General features: G+C 39.4%; 1 protein-coding gene across 3 annotated transcripts in view; it reads left to right on the top strand.

Annotated features, from left to right (window-relative positions):
• The first annotated feature begins 4878 nt into the window (after positions 1 to 4878).
• The window catches only part of LPIN2 (lipin 2), a 73453-nt gene continuing 54903 nt past the window's right edge, over positions 4879 to 23428 (top strand). The window contains exons 1-2 of one of the 3 annotated variants that reach the window (XM_019755762.2): positions 4879 to 5095; positions 12989 to 13066. The gene's annotated coding sequence lies outside the window, so the exon portion shown is untranslated. Of the gene's footprint in view, positions 5096 to 12988; positions 13067 to 14877; positions 15019 to 23428 lie in introns of those variants that run through there. The other 2 variants (XM_019755763.2, XM_074340263.1) reach the window with 2 other exon arrangements.

Here is a 23428-nt window from a genome sequence, read left to right as displayed (position 1 = left end):
GCAATACTGAATAGAAGTGGAGATGGCAGCACACTTATCTTGTTCCCCATTTTAAAAGGAATGGCTACTTATTTTGTTTTGCTGTAGATTTTTATAAATACCTTTTATCAAAAATTTTTTTTCCCTAATTTACTATGAATTTCTTCTGGGTGGATACTGAATTTTATCAAAGACTGTTTTTAAAAAAATCTACTGAGATTGTCATATGATTTTTCTCCTTTAATCTTTTAATGTGGTGAATTACATTAATATTTTTTTCTTATCTAAAACTAACCTTGCATTCTTAGGTAAATAAATTTGGTTATGATATATCATCTTGCTGGATTTAAATTGCTGACATTTTGCTTAGGATTTGTATCTATACTTGTAAGTGATATTGGCCAGAAATTTTTGTTTTTCACACTCTACTAGTCAGATTTTCTTATGCTATTCTCATAAAATGATTTGAGGAATAATCTCTTTTTCCTATTCTCTGAAATAGCTTGTGTGAGATTAGGATTATTTATTCCTTGAGTGTTTGGTAGAAGTCACTGATAAAATCGTTTCAGCTTGGATTTTTCTTTGCAGAAAATATTTAACAATAGACTCAAGTTCTTGAATGGTAATGAGTCTATTCTGGTTTTCTATTTCAGTTTCATTAACTTAAACTTCTTGGAATTTTCCCACTTCATCTAAATTTTCAAATTAATTGGCTTAAAAAATATTCACAAAATTCCCTTATCTTTGTAATTTCTTCATCATGTGTGATTATAGCTTTTTCTTTATTCCTCATGTTGTTGTTGTACCTTCTCTTTTTTCCTTGATCACTTTTCACCAGAGGTTTTACATTTTATTAGTCTTTCACAAATCCAGTGTTTGGCTTAGTTGGTCCTTTCTATTATATGTTCATTTTCAATTTTATTATTTTCTCATTTTATCTTTATTATTTCCTTTCTTCTATTTTATTGGAATTTATTATGCTGTGCTTTTTCTAACTCTTTTGCTATTTACATTTCAAACCATTTTCTCTTCTAATATAAGCTTTTAGGTCTATAAATTTCCTTTTAACTACTTGCTCAGTTTTATCTCTCAAACTTCTGTATAGTATCAAATATTTGATACATAGTATTGAAATATTGTCACATTCAATAATGATGTTTTTTGATACATGAATTTCCAAACAAATTGGTTTTTCTAATTATCTTTTTTCAAAATCAATTCTTGATTTAATTGTATTGTGTTAAGAAAATATAATACAAAATCTTCAAAATTTGCTGAGATTTGCCTTATGGCTCAATTTATGATCAACTTTAGTGAAATTTCTGTGTAGGCTCAAAAATAATTGATTTGTTTTTCTTATTCTATGATTTTGCTTTTGGGGTTCCACTTTTATTAAACTCCCCACTTAAAGCTGACACTAGGCTTTTACTTCTGCCCCCAAGATTCCTGAGGTTGCACAAACCAGTATTCAAATTCACTAGATTCAGCAAATACCTTCCAGACAAAAGCTGACTTTGGGCTCTGCTTATTTCTCTGGGTTCTGGCCTTTACTCTGTCCTAGTGCTATTTCTTAACTTCTTGCCAGTTTACAGATCCCTTCCAGAATATATTTTTAATATTTTACCTGGTATTTTTGTTGTTTTCAGTGAAAAAGTTAGTCCAGACACCCTAGCTGAGCATATCACTAGAAATTGAAATCCTCATTTATTTTTTATCAAATATTTATTGGGCACCTACTATATGTGGAATAGGTGTCATTATTGTGATCTGTACAAGGTGGACTAGTAGCATGAGAAAAAGAGACATTCACTGGGGTAGAGGCAGAGGAGAGTAGAGGCAACTAATGGAAGGTGGTATAAAAATGTAGGTTTGGGAGTCAATTAGGCCTGGAGACAAAGCCGAGGATCACTGCTTGCTAACTGTGAGACCTGAGGCAAGTCATTCAACTTCTCTGTGCCTCAGTTCCTTCATCGATAAAATGGTGTAAATGATAGCAGCCACCTCATAGGTTTGTAGTTAGAATTACTAGATGGCTCAGAAAATGCTAACTAGTTTTTGTCCTCACAGAAAAGATGCATAAACTGGAAACAAAATTATTTCTCTAAGGTTTATTCACCTTCCCTGGGAGCTGCCAAAGGGAGGACATAGGACCATCTCCCTTCCAACTTCAGACTGGGGATATTTAATTCTTACTCTAGGGAATATCATTCCCCCTCCCAGATTCCCTCAAAGAGACCCTTTCTCACTGGTCCTCTCCCTCCGGAGTTATATTGGTTGCTCAATGAGTTCAGAGTGTTAGGAATTAAAGACAGGAAGGAAATATCTTGCAGGCAACTTCTGCTTTCCAGAAGTTCCTTGAGACAAGCAGAATGCCTGGGTATATTCTTTTAAGGGGGTAAATGCATGGAGAAAAATAGAAGTTAATATTTTATTTTAAAAATCATCCCATTGCAAAACGAATGGATAAAGCATACTGGGTAGAAGGAGCAGAAGAGAAAATTTGAGACAAAAATAGTACTCTGGATGCCATGCTAGGAAGCTTGGACTTTTTCCTCTAGGCAATGGAATGCCAATAAGTTGTGCCATGGTCATATCTGCAATTCAGGATGGAGGGTACTTAGAACTGTGGAAGAATGAAGGGCAGGGAGACCAGCTCAAATATGCCTGCAGTGAATCATGAGACATAGTGAGAGAGGGCCTGACTGCTAAAGGAGTGAGGCCACACGTTGTGCAACTGTGGAGGACCCTGAAGGTGGCCAACATGGTAGTTCCGCAGAGAGCTTAAGAGAATGAAAATGACAGGACTTGATGGACATGGAATGGGAGTAGAGGGACCTGAGACTCCCTCCAAGGTTTCTGGCTAGGATGACTAAATGGATGATGGTGTAATTAGCCAAGATAGGGGATTCAGTAGGACCAGGCTTGAAGAAGCATACATGATGAGCCTGAATTTGCATCCCTGTGGGCCTTGCTGGTAGAGATGTCTCTTACATGTGGCTCTCAGAAGAGTTCTGGTTGATGAGAGGAAGGAGTTTAAAGAAGGAAATTGTGGTCAATAGTGTCTTACCCTACAGAGATCGTGAGAAAGAGGACCTGAAGGGGATCCATTGTATTTGGCAATCAGAAGGTTGTTGGTGACTTTAGCCTGAGCAGTTTCAGGGGAGGAGGAGGAGCAGAAGCAAGACTGTGAAGTGAAAAATCTTAGACTCCTCTTTCCAGGCTGGGGAGCAAAACTGTGAGATAAATTGATAGCCTAAGGGGGAATAAAGGGACAAGAAAGTCCGCTGTTTCTTCTCTGCTCCTCGTCCACCTTCTTAAGTGGTAGAAGAAGCCTAAGCCTGATAAAACTAAGGGGCGAACCCAGAGTTGAGGAAGAGGGGACAATTAGCAGAGTTAGGTTCTTCCCTTGGAGCTGGAGGGTGGTGGGGTCAGAGGACAGGTGAAGAAAGAGCTTCCTTCCTCTCACATTCCAGTGGAGTAGGTGAAAATTCGGTGCTCCCCACATACTTCTTAGGTGTCAGGGGCAGGACGACGAGAAGGGATATCATGCAATAAATATTTAATGAGTCTTTACTTTGTTTAAGTGGTGACATAAATTAGGTAGACATCAGAGAATGAGGAAATCTTAGAAATGTGAAGCAATCATTCTGAGTGAGGTATCAAATCTAAGGATGGAGAAAGGGAGGGATGCCTGGGACTTCCTGAATGATCAAAGGAAGAAAGGAAGTTTGGCAGAACATTTCCCTCCCAAGGCAGAAGGTAGTGAAAAGAGCCTGAAACACGAAGTCTAAGTGGGAATAATGGAAGAAAGGCAAGAAAATGAACAGTAACGGCATGTTCCAGGTTCCAGACACTAAGCTAAATTAAGCACTTCATAAGTAATCTTGTGCAATCCTCAAAACAATCCTGTGAGGATGGCCTTCCTGTTTCCATGTTAGTATTGATGTAGAAACTGAGGATCCAGCTCTTTTTCTTGCTCTAATTCCATTTCTCCATAGTGGAGTAAGATGCTTTGAAATATGGATGGAAAATTCCAGTCCTTGTCTTTCTAAATTTTTATGTCGCTTGTGAAGCCAGGTAAAAGGCGCAGAAGAGGAAAATTCCTAGTGTGCTTGGGCCAGTGAAACCACCTATGTCTCTTTTGGTACTTGGTTAAGGATGGGGCAAAGCTTGGCTGAATGCGAGATAAAGGGCAAAGGAACTTGGAAGAGGAAGTTCCTTCTGCAGAACCAGCCCAGGGGAGCCCTATGACAAGGAGCCTGTTCCCTGGTCCCCACAGCCCAGTCTCCATCGGTGGGAAGAAATTGTGCTGTGGCTGAGCTCATCACACAGGAGCTTTATATAAATGCCTATTTTTCAATATCCTCAAAGCTATATAAATTATCATCCACAGGATGCATGCTGAGAAATTAAATGGCATTTGGAAGTAATGCATGCACGTCCATTCATAATAAAACAGGCTGCAAAAAGATAAATACCAGTGTGCAGCAATAATACACAGCACTAGCAATGCATTTCTTTAAAAAGTATACATTTAAAAGGGGATGTAAGATTTGGGGTGGGGGAGTAGGGATGTGAAAATAACCAATCAGACGCGCTACTGGTGATCAAAGTGGGTTATAAAACATTCATGCCGTATGCCTTTTGTACACTTTAATAATATTTCTTTTTTGGCAACTGGACTCTTAAGTTCCATTTGACACGCTGCAGAGTTACCATGGTGACCAGAAGAAACTTTATTTTTAGAAAAGTAATGCTCGGATTTACCTCAGCACGACAGAGGTCAGGGCCCCCACCAGTCAGAGCAGGCATCCGCGAGCTCTGAAGCCGTGGGCCCCGGAGCGAGGCCAGGAGGGGGCGGTGCAGCGCGGCGTCATGTGACCGGGGCGGGGCCCGCGCGTCTCCCGCTCGCCGCTCGGCCGCTGCCGCGTCTCATTCATGAGGGCCGCCTGGCTCCGCTGCGGCCCAGGCGGCTCCCGAAGCGGTGGCGGCGGGCGCCGGAGCTCCGCGCGCTCCCGGCCGGCCCCGCCCCCTAAGGTGCCCACAAGCCCGTCTTTCCTGGCTGGTCCTCGCTGCCCGCTGGCGCCGGCGTGGGCCGGGAGTCGAGCCGCTGCAGGTAAGCGGGCGCCGGGCCGGGGTCCTCGCTATCTTGCGCCGCATTCCGCCACGGGCGTCGAGTCTCTGCGCTCAGAGGTAGCGGGGTCTCCAACAAGGCTCAGAACTGCCCTCCTGGAGGCCCGGACCCTCTTGGGCAGCGCGGGCGGAGTGGCCCCTGCCCCCAGGTGCCAGCGCCGTCGCCTCGCCGTCACGTAGACGCAGCGCTGTGGCGGGACGGGCTTGTAGGGTGGGTTGGCGGGCGAGCCCGGAGCTGACGGTTGAACTAGAGGGGGACGTGATGACTCTGAAAAATTCGGGTGCCCCAGGTGATGGTCACTTCAGACCCCCCTAACCAGCCCGGGTTTCTGGCATGGAAGCTCGAGCTGAGGCCGAAGTGAGGCTTGGCCAAGCCGGTCACGGGGAGGAAAGCGCAGCCGGAGGCCGCGTCTCCATCCCGCCTCCGGTCCTGGGGGATGGGGCACCCTCGGCACGTGATCCGCGGTGAGGCCGGGGCTGGGAAGTGGCTGTTATTACTCGGAGGCCGTTGGTCCCGCCTGTCTGCCTCCAGGTTGTAGACCGGATCCGAAGTATGAGTAGTTTTTCTCTTCTCAAACCCCCGCCCCTTGGCCAATCTTAATTTGTATCGAACTTGTCTACATACATACTAAGGGCTTCTTTCTCAACTTTTAACCCGGGCGGGTCATCGTTTTCTCCACTCGCCTGAACAAATTAAGACTATTGTCACTGAAAATTTGAGGTTACATTTCGGAGGGATACTTAATGAAAAACAGGGCCAGAAAAATCACCCTTCCTTTAAGAAAGTGCTGGAACTCTTGAGTATTTGGAAATGCTCTGAAGGATTATTTAACAAGCTGCTAGGCTAATTTTAAATGCATATTTGAGGATTATTTTTCCAAACCTGTTTTTTGAGAAAGTATCTTGCCTTCGTGTCAAGCCAGGCCCTGTTGAAGCTCTTTGCCCAGTAGAGATAGTCAGTGTTACCATTCATTAAAACTTGGCCTCATTAGTTCATAACGCTTTGACAATACAAAGTAAGTTTTGAAATATATTTTGAAATACTTACAAATTTAGTGGCATATAATGGTTTCTAAGTTGATACCGTGTTTACCCGAAAATAAGACCTAGTCGGACAATCAGCTCTAATGCGTCTTTTGGAGCAAAAATTAACATAAGACCCCGTCTTATTTTACTATAAGGCCAAGTATACTATACTATAATATATAATACGTATAATATAATAAATATAATAATACTGGGTCTTAGATTAATCTTTACTCCAAAAGACGCATTAGAGCTGATTGTCCGGCTAGGTCTTATTTTGCAGGAAACACAGTAGGCTGAATTTGATGGTTCTCAATGGCTCAAGAATGAAGTGTGGCAGGTGATGCTGAGGTGGGGAGCCCCAGGGCCCACAGCAAGGTGCAGGGGAGGGATTCCTGTGACTTAGCCCTCCTTGGGCTGGTCCCCTATTGCAGCATCCTCATTTTGCTGAGGTCATACACAGCCAGAGTATGAAAAGCACGGCCCAGGCAACATGTGAAAGAACGTTGGGCAGTACCGATGGCTTCTCTCCAATCAAATGTGCAGTTGATTGTGGTTTATCAGACTGAAGTATCTCCATGTCCAAATGTTGGTGGAGTGGCCATAGAATGCTACAAATGAGACAATGGGTTCTGTTTTAGTATTTTATGGCACAGTTGAGAACCAATAGAGAAGCTTTATGTTTAAGAGGAACCGGAAATAGGAGCCTGTGAAAACCATTAAGCACTATAGTAAAGCCACTGTTAAGCAGATGGTAGAGTCAGCTGGGGCTTTGTGTCCTTGATGACTGTGTTGTTGTAGCAATAAAGGTACTTATCACCCTGTATTGTAATTTCTGACTGGATTGTCTCCTGTGCTAGACCAGGAGTCCTTGGAGGCCAGACTGGTTGCTGATACCAAACACAGAGCCAGCTTTTAGAAGAGCCTTGGTTGAGGTCTGTTGAATAAAGGTAGGAAGCAGCAGACGGTGTGTCCTTACCAGGGACCTGAGAGCCAGGGCACTTCCTGAATGAGTTCACTCAAGTTTCCTGAATTGTGAGCTTTGGGTGAATAATCCTGGCAGTGCCAAGCATTAGTGGTGGTAAAAGGTTAAATTAAGCTGACGATCTTAACAGTGAACATTTTGCAATATTTAAATACGTTAGTATATGTGCTGCTGACTTGAGCACTAGTTTAAATATTAATATTTAGTTTAAATATAGCTTGGTTCTCTGTGTCAACAGCTATTTCCTCTGGTTATGCTTCTTTGTCTGCATATTTCCTCATATATAGAAGCACAGTAACAGCCTGAAGCTTTGTCTTACTAGGAAGTAGGTTCAGCTACCTCCGTTAGATGCTTAGCAACCTGTGTCAGGAAGTTTTTATTTGTCTGACTTAAGTCTGCCCACCTTTAATTTAAATCCTTTCCTTTTTGCTCTGACCCCACTTGCTGTCACTGTGTCTGTACATGTGCGCATATTGACTTGCCCAGTCACTAGGTAGTGGTTTGGGACCTTTATTTTGAAAGCTTGTTTTTATCTGTTTTATCGCCTTCATACATAAGTAAGTCATTTTACTTCTGGCTGAGCTCCAGAGTCTTCTGACCTATCATTTGCCTTCTTCATGATGAAACAACTCACAAGTTGGTAGGCGGAGCCTCCAGTTGAGAGAATCCTATATAAATTATGTCATATTAAAATGTTTTTATTTAATATGTCACATTAAATATGTCACATTAAAATTTTAGGGTTTTGTTTTGACTCTGTTAGGTAGAACTGGAGAACTTATTTTTAATGTCAGCATCTATATACTGTGAATAGAATAGCACCTGCTACGTATGGGCCTTGGATTTCTATGAATCATTTATGTATGCAAATCCACCTGTGCCAGGAAATGAAATACGGCCAAGAAAACAGTGGAGGTGATTCGGCCCGGCCACACCTACTTGGTGCCTGCTGTGGAAAGAGTGAATCTGAGTTTCCTCTGCCTTCCTTCCACAATGCAAACACATCACTGCTCAGTTGGTCCCAAGTGTTTAAAACGTCGCCTCCAACTCTAGCTACATACCGCTGTTGGGCTCAGCCTGAGAGGAAGGCGATTCTGTGTAGTGTTGGGAAGGAGAAATGGACTCAGTTGGAGTTTTGAGACATGGTGTGTTGTTACCCAGCATACCTTCTTCAAGGATTTTCCCTAGTAATTTTGACTATTCCTGACTGAGAACTGTACTCTGTGACCCCTGGGTTACATAGGAATGGACTGTGTGTAGGAGCATTTCAGAGTTGGACAGCCAGCTGAAACCCCTAATATTGTTGAGTATCTGAGTTTGAGTTTTTGAGCAGATTTATTTTTTGAACTGGTTCTTTTTACACTGTATTGTTTGACTCACTTGGTAACTTACATGTGTGGATAAGATTGGAGTTTTAATGGTGTTTTACTTTCATTGAATAAATTGAATAAATGAGTGATTTGGTGTTCTTCACTACAGAAGAACCTCTCATTAAATGTAAATACATTCATAGACCTTCAGTCATTCCCAAACTCATGAGTACACTTTTGGTATATGGTTTACTCAGTTGTATCAACTATAGTATGGAGAGAGCAATACTTAGTGATGGACCGGTTCTGAGTATTACATGAGGTTATGTACTAAACCACAGCCACAGTTGCCTAGAGACCGAGGCAGGGCAACAGGCTAGAAACTCTTAAAAGACCCGACGACAGTGTGGAGAGGCACAAGGGCAAAGGAAAAAATGGTGAACACAATATCCCTTTTGCTCTGAAGTAGCTTACAGTCTTGTAGGGGAATAAAATAAGTCTACTTCTTTATAAAATCTACTTCTATAAATCTGTGGTAGGGAGGGATTGAGAAGGGAGTAATAGCATGAGTGATTGAAGGTTAGTCAAAGGAAATATCTTGGAGAGAGCTTCTGTGCTTGTATTTTTAGCATGAGAATATGTTTAGTTGAAAGATGTTTGTCGCAAATATGAGATTGCTTCATGTGCTTGCTTAAAATTTCTATCTTGACACAATTTTTATTTTAAGTGTCAAAATAGAAAATATATTTTTATAAGTTAGTAATATTGTATATAAGTCTTACATACTACATACGTTTATAAATTTAAGCCTTGTGAATTTGCCATCAAAATTTTGTTGTCCAGGCCTGTAGGTGGAGCCTTATCTCTTATCTTTGTATCTAGAAAGCAGAGCTGTCTTCTGTACTTGGTGTGTATAGTGTAGGTAGGTGAGTACTTAACTGGAAGAAAGAAATTCTGTTACTAGTTCGTGAAGTTGCTAAGTAATCAACATATTTCTAGGAACTCTAATAATTGTTTTTTATGAAAATTTCCCTCGATTATAAAACTACATGAAATTTTATTCTCTGCTCGTTGAAAAACACTAATATACCTGTATTGTTATGGTGGCTGATTTTTTATTTTTATTTTTTAATCTTTTGAATGTCATCCTTTTAAATGCTGGCTAAATCTTTTGCTGGTATCCTTGCCATAGATGGAAAAAGGCTTTTGTGTTAGGACATTTTCTCACCCCAGGTGAATGAACCAGATAACTTGATAGGAACTTAGCTGTGTTTCAATTTCCTGTTTCACTTTGTCTTGTTAAGGAGACATACCTAAAGCTCAAATGGACCACAGATGCTGATCCTGAGAGTTGGAAAAGAGCTTTTCTTAATTAAAAACAAAATGAAATCCACAGTGCTTATATTAATACTTGCTTGGTGTTTTATTTTTTATTTTTCCTAGTAGTTTTCATGCCTGTCAATATGATTCTTTGTCATAAGGCTGCATCACATAATAGTTCTATTTATCTTTAAAGTTTTAAGTTTTGATTTTAATATGTAGTTTAAAAATTCAAATAGTACTTTGAGGTATATAATGGGAAACAGTCTCTTACTGCTGATTACTGCTTATGAGAAGCAGCTTCTTTCAACTCTGTTACCTGTTTCTTGTGGGTAAAAATTTCCATGTTTGTATGCTTATCGTACGATAGCTTGGTTTTTCGATTTTAGACATTGTCTATGGATTTCCTACTAGGCAAGATGAGAATTCATCTCTTATATAACCCTCCTTACACACATTTTCTTCTATCCCAATATAATTTTATCATAAGTTTTATTTTCTCAATGTTCATTGTTTATGCTGTAATGACTAAATATTGTTCAAAACAAGCATGATTTAATTTCTTTACCAGTTCAAATTTTTGTTTTCTCTGGACTTAATTGTTTTGTTGACTTCTGCTTCTCAGTACCAGTCACAAATTCAGGCCCCCAGTTTCTGACAGAACTACAAAACTCCACAGTGCAATCAACATCTTACCTGAATCCCATTAACTTCTCCCAAATTGGGTCCTGTTCCCTAGATATTCCTCTCTCGGTATGCTTCCTCATTTTGATAGGCACATGCTCCTGTAGCTTTTTAAAGAAAGGGTTCACGGAAGGTCACTTCTGTGAGACGTTACCTGTGTGGAAATTTATTCTAGTCTCATACTTGATAGTTAAGCTGGTTAATAGAATGCTAGAATGGAAGTAGTTTTCCTTTTTAAGAAGTTCCAAGCTTTTAAATTTCTGTTTCTCTCCTTCTACTTCCTTCTCTTTCTGTCTTTTCCCCTTCTCCCAAATATTTATTTTTATTTTATTTTTTGCGCCTTTACTATATTTCTTTTTAAAGTCTCTCCTTATTTTCTCATCTCTTGATAAAGTACCTTGGTTTGTGATTTGCAGTTTCTGTCCCTGGAGCATTCACTGTCAGGAAGTGACTGGAGCACCAGGGCTGTACCCTCTTCACCTGGCTTCATGGTGAACCCATAGTCCTGGCTTTGTTTTGTATCCTTGCACCTGGCTAGCAGGCAGGTATGTCACCAGTCTCTGTAGGTCAGAAGGGCATAAAAACACAGAGAATGTAGTCAGTGCTTCTCAGGCCTAGTGAGGCTTCACCCCACAATCAGATCATCTGCCGCTGTGTGTCCTTACGAAGAGTTTGGGAGGTGGCCGACACTGGGTGCGATAGCTCTGACTGAAAGCATGCTGTGCATCCTGTGTCGTGTAGCCCTGCCCGCGTGGAGATTTCTGAATCCTTTGCCCTTAAAGAAACCAAGGAACCTTTAACATTGTCTTTCAGTATCTTTATCTCTTGACTGTTGGTGGAGCCCACAACAGTACAGGTACTTCTCTGTCCTTTGTGCTGGACATTTGATGGGAACTTTTAATTTGGAAAATCATATCTTTGATGCTGGGAAATTTTCCTGTAGTTGTCATTTTTGTTTTGCCATAACTCCACTAATGTGGGCTTTTGTTTTGAGCACTTAAGTATTTTCTGGTCTTTTTTTTTTTTTTTTTCTTTTTCTTTTTCATCTTTCAAAAACTTAATTTAACCTTTCATTTCCTGTCATTTTCTCTGTTCTGTTTGTACTTGTGGGTTATCCCTTTTATATATTTTTTGCTGTTCTGTTCAATGAGTGTATTAGTTTACTAGAGTTGCTGTAACAAAGTATCACTGACCGAGTGGCTTAAACAATAGAGATTTATTGTCACAGTTCTAGAGGCTGGAAGTCTGAGATCAAGGTGCCAGAAGAGTTGGTTCTTTCTGAGGGCTGTGAGGCACGTTCTGTTCCTGCTTCTCTCCTAGCTTCTGACCGTTAGCTGGGCATCTTTAGCATGTTTTGGCTTGTACGTGCAGCACCCTGATCTCTACCTTCATGTTCACATGGCTTCTCCCTGTGTTTTGTGTTTCTCTGTCCACATTTCCCCTTTTTATGAGGAAGCCAGTCGAATTGGATTAGGGCCCACCCTAATGACCTCATTTTAACTTGATTACCTCTGTAAAGATCCTGTTTCCAGTTTCAAAATTGAAGATAAATTCTGCACCTAGAACTCATGTAGCAAAACCTGTGACTTATATGTAATACTAAGTTTTATAGAAAATATAGAAGAAGATATTTACCTATGCGCAAACACTGTGGAATGTGAAGTTTTAAAGATGGAAGAGTAACACAAAGTCTGTGGACAACACCAAAAAAAAAAGAAGGTCCTGTTTCCAAATAAGGTTAGATTTTAAGGAGTTGAGGGTTAAAACTTCAGCTTATTTTTTGAGACAGTTTTTTGTTCATAACAATGAGTTTCAAGAGAGAATGCAGATGAAGTGTGTAACATCCTCTGTTTTTAATAGAATGTCTAGTTATAGTAATATTTTTAAAGGTGCTTTTAGTCACATCTGTCTTAACTGAAGATCAGAAAGCAACTCTTGGGAAGTAATTTTTAGATTACAACTGAAGATTTTTGTTCAGACTTGTGTGACTGAAAATTTCTGTTGGTTTCCTGAATGTTTAACTTAGTATCTGAGTCACCTCGTTTTCCACTCTTGCTTTGCTTCTAAAGTAATTTGAAGGTTGGCAAAATGACTAAAGAAAGAACAGCTAGTGCCTTGTGAGAAAGTAAATCACAGCATACATGATGCTCGCCAGGTTCTAATGCTGTATCTCCCGTGTTACTTATACCCTGTTGCTTTTTCAGATGTGAACCTTCCTGGAGTTTGTTTTTTAAAATTCTGTCATACATTTTCTTGTTTTTGGCTCCCTAAACCCTTTACCTAAAGTAGCCCCCTCCTGCCCTTCCTTCCTTTCTGACAGCACCACTCACTTTAATTTCCTCCATAATAGTTATTCCCGTCTAGAATTTTATTTTTTATTTGTTGTGTCTCTTCTTCCATTCGAATCTAAGTGCTGTGAGAGCAAGTACCTCATCAGGTAAGTTCACTGCTTGATCGCCGCTCTGCCGCTCAGAAGAGCATAGAGCCTGACATATCAGGGTGGGTGCTGCTTTTAAACAGATCAATGAGTGAAACAAGCTTTCTTTTCCAGGAGTCCAAAATGTTGCCTCCCTGACGTGCTGCTGTTTTTGGAAGTCCTTCTCTCTTGTTGAAGTTGCTCTGTGTGCAGGTAGGCTTGGGATAACACACAGGCACAGACTTACCTGGCGTTTGTTTTGCAAAGCTGCGTACAACTGGGACATACCTCCAGCTGGAGTGATGGCAGGCGTTGACAGCAGCCGTGCAGTTGGACGCTGTCTCCACAGCCTCTCATTTTATGCAACCAAATGTCCTCCCAGAACCAGGAAAAGGAGATCCCCCTCCTAATATTTCTGAAAATTCTACTGGGATCCCAGTAGGCACTCTGCAAAATGAAGCAGGACATGAAATTCAAGCTGTATTTTAATTGGCATTGGCATCTCCACAGCCTCTGCCCATCTCCCCAGGGCCCTCTGCAGACACCTGCCTGGGACGCCTGGCATTGCGAGCAGGATCTCTACATGGCTGTACAGGAGTTCACATCCCTGTTCTTGGCACCCTTGTTGCCATGTTCTGTTTAACTGAGAAAGATGGACCCGGGCAGTTCCAAAGAGGCGGGTGGAGAAGTAGTGAATTTGTGCTTCCTGATCTAAAAGACTTCCCTCTGGAAAACTGGAGGGCTGCTTTCCTGATAGTTAAATGCAAGAGAGATTGGAGGTGTTTGAAAAAACTGTGTTATAGGAACTAAGGAATTCTCCTGGTCACTTTTATGAGATCAGTTAAATAAGATGAGAGTTTGGTACTTGTTTTTGTTGTTGTTTTATTTATTTTAAATTAGTGTGCTTCTAGTAATCGGAAGATCCTCCTCTTCACGTGCAGGAGTCATTATAAGATGATTGATGCAGTAGGTGAGCTTGATCAGATTGCTTATGTCAGCATTTAACTAGAATCATGGCACTGTCTTGATTTCATCCTGGCACACTGAAGGGTTACAGCACGGTGGCTTGGCATTCTGATGATGTCCCAAAGGTGATTGCTGTAGCTTTGACCTCACTAACATTCCTTTGAATTTCAGTTAGGTATAGAAAAATACAAACGTCCAAAAATGAAGTGTACATATTCATGAAGTGTTGAATCTGGCATCTCTTATGCAAAAGATTACAGTCAGCTTTGGAGTTCTTAACAGATTTAGAGAACTTGGTGTCTGTGGCAGGGTCTCTGTAAAATCAAATGATTCTTTCTGTGTGTGACAGTGAGGAATCTGGAACTGGATGTGGTTTCGTTGTTTTGGGATGTATATAGATGAGGTGTGATCAAAAACTGGTAAATGTTTAAATTGAAAAAAAATTATTATAGTAAAAGACACATTGCCATTAATCCCCCTCAGAATACTCCCCCTCGCTTGGAATCCCATCATTCTTGCCACTTTCTGAAGCAGTTCTAAAAGTCCTTTCATGAGTGTCTTTAGTGATGCTGTTGTGGCTGCCTCGATGTCCTAAATCCATTCAAAACATTTACCTTTCATAGTCATTTTGACTTCGGGGAAGAGCCAGAAGTCACACGGTGCCAGATCCGGTGAATAAGGTGGATGAGAACACACCATAATGATAATATTTTTATTTAACGGAGATTGCCATACCAGAATCGATGTGTGACATGGAGCCTTCCCGTTGTGATAAAAAAAAAATGGTGAATGCTGCTACCGAGTGCCGTCCAACGGAAAGGCAGGGCTCTTCAATATGGGAAGCGGCATGTGGAACCTTACTAACAGTGTGTGACAAGTTTCACCTTGTTCGGTGCAGTCAGTCAGGTGTGAGCTACTGTTGAGAGAAGGTGTATTTTAAAGTGTGCCATGAATAATCCTCCATTATGACAGCTCTCCATGTCACATATTGCTTCTGGTACAGCAATTTCTGTCAAATAAAACCATTACAGTGTGTCCTCATCCACCTTATTCACCAGGTTTGGCACCGTGCAACTTCTGGCTCTTCCCCAAAGTCAAAATGATTCAGGACATGGAGGCAGCCACAACAACAGCACAACTAAAGACACTCATGAAAGAGGACTTCCAGAACTGCTTCAGAAAGTGGCAAGAATGATGGGGTAAGTGTGTTCGAAGCGAGGGGGCATATTTTGAGGGAGATTAATGGCATAACTAATAAATATTTTTTATTTAAACATTCACCATATTGTTTGATCACACATCATGATATTTGATACATACATACGTACATATATAACATACATACTGTCCTAGGATGTGAGCAAATAGTCAATTCTTCCTGCAGCCTCACCATGCTTAATTGAGATGGAGTGATGGATGTTGATAATTCATGAACATAATTCATGATGAAAAATATTCTATTTAAATAGCATATATAACATGTTATTAATAAATCTAAAGTTTACCCATAAAAATCTAATTACCCCAAGTTCTTCAGTTTTGTGCTTCATTACAAATGGATAGTAAGGAATCCGTTGGTACTCCTATTGAAAAATGTAACTGTGCAATGGAATGCTACTCAGCCATAAAAATTGAAATATTGCCATTTGTGACAACATGGGTAGATCTTGATAGTATTAGTAGTACCATGCTTCCCCGAAAATAAGACCCAGCTGGACCATCAGCTCTAATGCGTCTTTTGGAGCAAAAATTAATATAAGACCTGGTTATTCTATTCTATTCTATTCTATTCTATTCTATTCTATTCTATTCTATTCTATTCTATTCTATCCTATTCCCAGTCTTATAGTAAAATAATACCGAATCTTATATTAATTTTTGCTCCAAAAGATGCATTAGAGCTGATGGTCCAACTAGGTCTTATTTTGGGGGAAATAAGTCAGATGGAAAAGGACAAAAACCGTATGATTTCACTCATATGTGGAATATAAAGCAAAGGGAGTGAACAAAGTAACAAACTCATAGATACAACAGAGTGGTGGTTACCAGAGGGGGAAGGGGGTGGGAAAGGGCGAAGTGGGTAAAGAGGGTCAAATATAGGAAACACGGTGTTGAATTATAATCTTGTACACATGAAAATTATATATAATTAACCAATGTTACCCCAATAAATTCATTTAAAAATATTTTGCTGAATAATTCTTAAAACTTCATTTCACCAAAGCAATTTCCAGGAGGAAAGATTATAAAGAGAAAGAGGGGTAAAAGTGGAACATATAAGAATGACAGAGATTTGTTTCCTTGTCACTTTAGCTGTGGAATATTTTTATTACAAGATTTATGCATGGTGTTAAAGAGAAAAAGCACAGGGTCAAATGGTGTTACTTGTGCCACAGCCATGATATTGAGGAAAAAGTGAATATAGGATTTATATAAAATAGAGTCACTTTAACGAAGCTGCTAAAATTATTAATGTTATGAAGCTTGAGGCATGAGGAAAGACTTTATTCTTGTTCTGATTAGCCTGGAAACTTACATTTTTTGAACTTTCCAGCTCTGTGTCAATGCCTAGATATACATCTGGATATATACCAAACCTCCTGATAACTCTCTGATTACCTCATATCCAGACCCCCTGACATCCATTATGCGGATCACCAGACATGAACAGACCTCTTGGTGCCTATCTTCTGGACCACCTTGCATTCATCATCCTGACTCCTGAACCACCCCTGGGGCTAAGAATGCAGGACTGATAAGTCTCAAGAGTGTACTTTTAGTAAAGAACTCTTTTCTTTCTTCTTTGGAACACTTCTGGGCTTTTGCCTAGCTGTGTTTCCAGTTTTCAAACTCTAAGACCCTTGAATAAATCTTTATCATTAAAAAAATGTGACTGAACGAATGTGACAAAAGACTTATGCAACCAAATAAATGTACATTGCCCACTTTAGTGGTTATATGTGCATTTCTATGGTACAGTCGTTCTCAAAAACATTTTGGAATACCACTTTCTTTTAAAACTGTTTTCAGAGTCTCAAAATATATCGTTTTATATCAATAGTGGATATTCAAGGTAGGTTGGGTTTTTGGAAATAGCCAGAAGTCATTCAGAGCAACATCTAGTGGATCATGCATGTCGGAGAGATGAATTGTATTTACTTTTGTACTGTTTAAGAGTTGTGACTATAGTGATGATAGTGATTTTTATCCTGGGTAGCACCTACATTTAATTTAAAGATAGTTCAGAGAAAAAAAGACTACTAATGACATGCTGAACAGTGGCATATCCATGGGATTGATTTATTGTGTCTTTCACAGGTCATTGAAAGACAGCATCCGTGTTAAACAGTGTTTGGTAGAGTGTTGATGTGACTTAACAGTTTTACACCAAAACTTGGAAGAAAGGAATACACTGGGGAAGATGTCTCATCTGCCTTTTGGGGAAGCTGGTCTGATTTGGACCCAGTAGGGTGTCTTGGGGTAGTTGGATCCAGTAGTTTTTACCTTAAGGCCAATTCTGTACATCCGTAGGTTTCTTCTGACCCATGCTATTCTTATGTTGGCTATTTGGAATGTGAATTAGACCCATACTGTTTGTACAAATAGGCTGAAGGTTGGACCTCAGTTGAATGGGCTTTAGGGAATGGGGAATTGGTTTGGGAAGTAAAACAGGGATAAAAAGACCTGTTGATTGAAATGGGAATTAGATTGTTAGTCACTTGTTTAGTTTCCTGTGTCCCTCATTAAATAGTGAGCTCCTTGATGGCAGGGTTCCTAGCTTAGCAGTCATCTGCTAGGCATCTACGTGGCATAGGCCTCGCAGCTGTTCAATACATTGTTTTTTAATGAAAAGAAGGAAGAGAACTAATATTTATCAAGGTACTAGTACTTTCCAAGTGCTACCTCATTGAGTCCTGGAAGCAGCCCTCCCCCTGGTAGGTACTGTGACCCAGGCCCTATGGAGTGGTCATATGAAGCTCAGGTCAAACTGAAGCCCAGAAAGGTTAGGTGCTGGGGAAGCTTAGTAAGTGGTAGAGCTATAATTTAAAACTCGATCGTATAAAATTAAAAACCAAGCTATGTGCCCGACTGGCCCATCCTTAATATTTGTGAGGGTCTTGCCGGAACAGGCATATAAATACAGAGCCACATACCATCTGTCTAAACTAGTGGTTCTCAACTGGAGGAAGTTTTGCCCCCAGGGGATACTCAGAAATGAGTGGAAACTGTTTTGGTTGTCCCAACTAGGGAGAGTGCTCCTGGCGTCTAGTGGTGGGAGGCCAGGGATGCTGTGCCCCCCCACACCCCAGAAAGAATGATCTGACTCTAATGTCACTATGCCGAGGCTGAGAATCCTTGGGCTAAGCTATTAAAACTATGATTCGAATCACACCATGGCCTGGCCAACATTCCCAGCAGTGGCCCTTTCCCAGCGCTGTCCCATCCTGTGAACGCCTGAGCACTAGCACAGATCTGCTGGGGGAGTGCGAGGTGCCGGTCTGGGGGGTACTCGGACTTGTGCTTCCCTCCTGTTCCTTCAGCTAAATTGTTTTCAGAAAACGTTCCTAGAGGTCTGAAAAAAGGAAAAATAAATGTCTTTTTATTTTGGGTTTAAGATATTGCAGGGCCTTCCAAAGTGCAGGTCCCCCCCGAGGCCCCTCTTGCCCAGGGTTATAGGCAGTACTGGCACTTGGCATGCAGTAGGCACTGGAAAAATGTTTGTTAAATGAATATTTCCATAGCACCATCCTTCCTGAATGATCGGCATGCATTTATAGACATTACGTACTGTTTCATTTTAAAGGTGTTACTGCTGTATGATGTAAGGCTAGATTGAGTACGTTTTACCTACTTTAGCTGGGAAGCATTTAATTTTTCAGGACCTGCATGTTTTCATCTTTCAAACAACAGTTTGGATTAGAATCGGGGACTCTTAGCATCCACATACCAGCCAGAGAGGCATTCCACAAGATCCACAAACCGCAAAATTAGATGCGCGGCTGTGTGGATATATACACATACTGCTCATGTGCATACTTTCTGTAAAGACGGTATATTCAGGAGCTTTGTTGGATTCTACCTTTTAGCAGTTGTGAATAATAGTGCCATGAACATTTGTTTGCAAGTATCTGTTTGAGTCTTTGTTTTCAGTTATTTTGGAAATATATTTAGGAGTGGTATTGCTGGATCATATAGTAATTCTATGTTTAGCTTTTTGAGGAACTGCCAAATTATGTTCCACACTGGCTGCACCATTTTATATTTCCATCAGGTTTCAGTTGCACAAAGGTTTCAATTTTTCTACATCCTCAACAACACTTATTTTGGTTTCTGTTTTCTTTTTTTTATACCCATCCTAGTTAGTGTAAATGGTATCTCACTGTGGTTTTGATTTGCATTTTTCTAAAGATGAATGATGTTGAACATCTTTACATGTGCTTATTGGCCATTTGTATATCTTCTCTGGAGATATACTTATTTAAAAGCCTTTTGCCCATAGTATAATTGGGCGGTTTGTCTTTTTGTTGTTGAGTTGTAGGAGTTCTTTTTAGTTCCTGGATATTAAATTCTTAGTAGATATGTACGTATGATTTGGAGATATTTTCTCCCATTCTGTAGGTTGTTTTTTCACTGTGCATCCTTTCATGCAAAAAAAATTTTAAATTTTGATGGAATCCAATTTATCTACTTTTTGTCACTCATGCTTTTGTCATATCTAAAAATTATTTGCCAAATCAAAAGTCATGAATATTTACTCCTATGTTTTTTTCTAAGCATTTGTGGTTTTAGCTCTATATTTAGGTTTTTTATCCATTTTCAGTTAATTTTCCTATATGATGTGACGTAGGATCCAACTTCATTCTTTTGTATGTGGAAATCCATTTGTCTCAGCACCATATGTTGAAGAGACTATTCTTTCCCCATTGAATGGACTTGGCACCCTTACCAAAAATCGGCCATAGATGTTTGGGTTTATTTCTGGACTCAATTTTATTCCATTGATCTGTATGTCTATTTTTATGCTAGTACCACACTGTTTTGATTACTGTAGCTTTGTAATAAGTTTTGAAATCAGAAACTTTGTGCTTTTTCAATATTGTTTTGGCTACTCTCAATTCCATATCAATATGAGAATTGGCTTTCTGTTTCTGCAAAAGAAAAAAGTGTTGGGATTTTCATAGGGATTGCATTGAATCTGTAGATTGTTTTGGTTGTATTGACAACAATATTAAGTCTATTTCTATAAACACAAGAAATTTTGTATTTACTTAGGTCATTTTCAGTTTTTTCCAGCAATATTCTGTAATTTAAAATATGCAGGTTTTCACCTCTTTGGTTAAATTTATTCCTGGATATTTTATTCTTTCAAATTTATTGTATTTGAGATTTTAAAAATATCTAGCACATTAAATCTGAGTTCCAACTTAAGTGATATGCCCTAGAAGGTACTATGGACGACAGCTTAAGGTTTGAGACTACATAGATTAGCATTTGGACCTGGCTTTGGCACTTTAAAAAATTAGCTGATAACCTTGGATGTGTCACATAAATCTATGAGCCTCTATTTCTTCATCTGTAAAATATAGGGATAAAGCAAATGCGTCTTTCACAGAAGTTGTGTAGATCAGAGATAATATATACAAAGGACTAGCTCCAGATTGTGACTCAGAGTTAAATACTAGATAACTAATACTAAGCTGCCAGTATTGTGTTTTCTTGTATAGTTTCAATATAAATACTGGTTTACTATACAATTTCTCAAGAACATTTAGCTTAAATTACCTTTGTTTGCTTATTTTCATATCTAGAAGTTTTGTGATTAAAATACATATAAACTTGAGTGTAAAATTAATTTTTTGTAAAAGCTAATGATTTTTGCACAAACTAAACATCCTTTCCTCAGAGAGCCTTATGAAGTATGTTGACTCTGGAAGAAAAATAAATTGTATTAATAATAAAATGTCACACTCATTCTGTATTTCATTAGTGCTGTGTCCTGGGATGAGGGGAACCTTTCTTTTAATGTTGCTGCTTTCATATGCTTTTTCGCTTTCTTGGATCCTGTATTATGTCCTGAGATTGCAAGGTTAAATTTCAGACATTACCAACATTTAACCTCTAGTAGCAAAGCTAATTTACGGCTTTACCCTCAATGAAGAATGTAGCTAGCTACTCCTGCCGTCTTGGAATTGCATTCATCTGTATATGTGTAATATAACTATTGTCATGTATAAATGGGTAATAATGCTACTGTTTTTCTCTTTTCCTTTTATGTTGTAGGGAACTTTAGATGGAAGTAGGCAGACTAACTTCTGAAAGACAGTAATCTAAGAATTCTGATTATTTTTGCTTTAATTCAAATTTTACCAGTTAAAATCTGGTTACAGACATAGATGTAGCGTTAAAATTTTCTAAATATTGAAAAAGTAAACTTCTTAAGTTATTCTCATAGCAACATATTTTGGCTATTTTGCTGTTCATTTCCTGAAGAACGCAAATGAACCTGCATAGAAGAGTATGAAATGCTTCATATCCTGATACGGATGCAGTCAGGTTGAGAGACAGGTTTGAAAAAACAGTTGGGAGACCAAGCTGACCACAGAAACATTGCAGAGTTGCCAGGTTCCACTGATCCATTTAAGATCAATAATTTATTCTCTCCCCATCTGTCCTGTCTGGATGACTCTTAGCAGCACTCACGATAATTCTATATTAAAATGATAGTCCCACCTGCTTGAGTGGTATTTTCTTTAAACCTACTAATATGATAGCAAATTGTAGATCAAACATCAACCGTGTGGTAAAAGCAAAGGCTCCGGAGTCAGACAGACCTTGGTTTATATCCTGGCTTTCCCATGTAGCAGCTGTAGACATGAGCATGTTCTCACTGTTGATGATTGTTATGTATATGGGATGTCAGTGTTTGTGGCCTTTGTACACTTTGAGATCCTAGTGTATTTATTTTTTGTGTGAATTTTATTTGTGATTGAATTTTTACATTCTCCCCAACAAACTATATATTCCAAGAGATTATTACTGAATTCCTGGTTTCTAAGTACTTAAAAAATTATGGTCATGGTTCTTTCACATAGATGGAAGGAGAGGGCGTGAAGGAGAGTATCAGCTAATTATCAATATTTTTAAAATACAAAATTGTAAGTAATTGTTTGAAAGAGGTAAAGTCACAGCAATAAAATAACTAAAACAGCAATCAGCAGTTTTTCAAGTGGTCCAGAAAATATTTAGTTAGAATGTTATGCAGAACCAGCTGTAGACAGGGGACAGTCCTCTGAAGAGTCAAGAAATGTGAGGTATATGACTGACTTAAGTCTCTACGTGATGCTGATCTCATAATTTGTGATAATTTTCACTTAAGTGAAATTTTCTTAAGATTAATAATATCATGAAGTCTTGCTCACTTCATTTATTTGTTATAGTTTTCTTTGGCTATTTTAAGCCATCTCACTTCTGACCTGGAGTGAAGAAAACCAACACGATGTTTCCTGAAGTACCTTCACTTGGCCTCTTTCAGTGTTGTGATACACTGGTGCGCTCGTTAGTTGTGAGTTCATAGCAAAAAAATATGTTTAAAGATTAAAGTACCACACTTTAAAAAGTATTTACTAATTTCGAATTTGATAATAATATGACTTGCATTTTAACAGAATTTCTTGGGTGTGAACAAAATGTGCTGACAAAGCCCTAGTATATAAATTACTTATATACTCAGGGTGTCACCCCCGAGTGTCAATGTGGGGACAGAGCCATTGCAAGCTGCTATTCAGAGGGTGAAATGAGAGAAGAAAAAGGCAAACATTTAAACATTGTCATTAACAGGATACGGACATACACATACACCCTGTGAGGCAGCCACATGGGGGTTCTGAGCAGGGCAAAGGGTTTCTCACTTGTTTTGGCTTTACCGTATTTTCCCAAAAATAAGACCTAACTGGACAATCAGCTCTAACGCGTCTTTTGGAGCAAAAATTAATATAAGACCCAGTCTTATTTTACTATAAGACCGGGTATAATATAATATAATATATACCAGGTCTTAACTAGTTTTTGCTCCAACAGATGCATTAGAACTGATTGTCCGGCTAGGTTGTATTTTCCGGGAAACACGCTATTTTATTGGAAGTGTTGTCTAGAATTTGTGACAAGTCAAGCCATGACTCTTCTGCTCCTTGATTGGGCTGTTTAGCTCTATTCTCTTAATGATCAAACAGAGACTTGATTGCTACAGCCACACAGCTCTCAGTATTCTCTCTCTGGTCTCAAAATATTGGGTGATTGTTTGACCTAAAACATTAGTGTCAGAAGGGTTAGACCTCAGAGGTTATTTTGTCCTAAACTTCTTAAACTGGGATATGTACACTGAGGATATTCTAGGCCATACAGTAAATGTTGTACATTAACCCTTAAACTTTCACTAGTCACCTTCTTAATATTAAGAAATACTTATATTAAGTATCAGCAGGATACAAAATGTGTTGAATTTTAAAGTTAAAAAATAAGTCTTCAAGATTATCATTGGAAGAGTCACTTTAAGACGGGCCTTCTGATCCCAGGAGACCCTTGTTTTCCTCCTCTGAGCCTTAGAAAGAC

The sequence above is a fragment of the Rhinolophus sinicus genome, linkage group LG09 (genome assembly GCF_036562045.2).
Source record: "Rhinolophus sinicus isolate RSC01 linkage group LG09, ASM3656204v1, whole genome shotgun sequence".
Lineage (NCBI taxonomy): Eukaryota > Metazoa > Chordata > Mammalia > Chiroptera > Rhinolophidae > Rhinolophus > Rhinolophus sinicus.
Note: the sequence above shows the minus strand (reverse complement) of the source record. Positions and strands in the feature narration are given on the sequence as shown.